Below are 1070 nucleotides of genomic sequence, written 5' to 3'. Positions count from 1 at the left end.
CGCTCCTGCCGGGGCTGTGGGCTGCTGCCTTCCCTTCCCCTCCCTCTACAGGACCGCCGCGGGGATCGGGGAGCCTGTCCCGGGAACGCGATACCGCGAGGCAAGAAACGCTTGCCCTTTCGCCATCCCCTGAAACAGCCAGATGGGGACGGTGTTTGGTTACCCTGTCCACGGGGATGTCACCCGACCACTAGCACGGCCACCACTTACTGGCCCCGCCACCTTCCTGTGTCAGTCCCAGCTTTCTCTGAGCGCTGGCTCCCTCCCTGACCCGCCAGTCACACGTTCCTGTATGGCCTCGGGGGTGCCTGCACCACAGGGAACTCCTCCAGGGAGACCTCCCCGTTCTTGGGGTTCCTGGCGCTCTGCCACCGCTCACCTCCCTGCCAGAACAGCTTCTACAACCCCATTGGCCTCTTGCAGGCCCTTTGTCCCAGTAGCTGGGCACTCTCCCATGACCCTTTCTATTTGTAGGCTGACCGCTGGGAGCTTGCCCTGCCCCCTTGCACCATTCCCCATGCAGGTCCTTTCTCCCCAGGCACCATTCCCGGGCTGCCCTCGGTGTGATTTGGCCCAGGGCAGAGGTCCTGGCTGCATTCTGATTCCAAGGCACGGCCCAAGGCTTGTTTGGAGGAGCCTGACCTCGCGTGCAGACGGAAGAGAGGTGAAGGTACAGACAGAGCAGGGTTTGTAGCACGGCCCTTGACTCAAATCAGTCTAAATTAGCGGTGCCTCTCAAGGTCAGGGCACTGCTCTGCTGCTCCTGTGAAAGTCTTAGTGCAAGAAGTTAGAAAACAGAGTCCCCACTGCTTCTTTTTGTCCTTATCCCTTCAGTGCCCTGGTGCTGTCTTGGGAAGGGAGGAGCAGGTGCTGTAGGGGCTGAAATGGATCAGAAAATGTAGGGAGTGAGGGAATCTGGCACAGCTGGGTGGTAGGAGGTAGTGAAATTTATTAATGGTCCTCAGGCTTGTGCAGAGAAGGTGATGGAGGATACGATGGAGGAGCACCAGCTGTGCTGCCCTGTTTTCTGCACAGATGTATAAGAAGTCCTGCCATTCCCTGCCAGGAAT

The 1070-nt window shown here is 58.8% G+C and overlaps 1 protein-coding gene across 1 annotated transcript in view; it reads left to right on the top strand.

Annotated features, from left to right (window-relative positions):
- SLC29A1 (solute carrier family 29 member 1 (Augustine blood group)) overlaps positions 1 to 1070 on the top strand; it is a 34058-nt gene that overhangs the window by 877 nt on the left and 32111 nt on the right. The window lies entirely within an intron of this gene.

This window comes from Geospiza fortis, unplaced genomic scaffold (genome assembly GCF_000277835.1).
Source record: "Geospiza fortis unplaced genomic scaffold, GeoFor_1.0 scaffold41, whole genome shotgun sequence".
Lineage (NCBI taxonomy): Eukaryota > Metazoa > Chordata > Aves > Passeriformes > Thraupidae > Geospiza > Geospiza fortis.
Note: the sequence above shows the minus strand (reverse complement) of the source record. Positions and strands in the feature narration are given on the sequence as shown.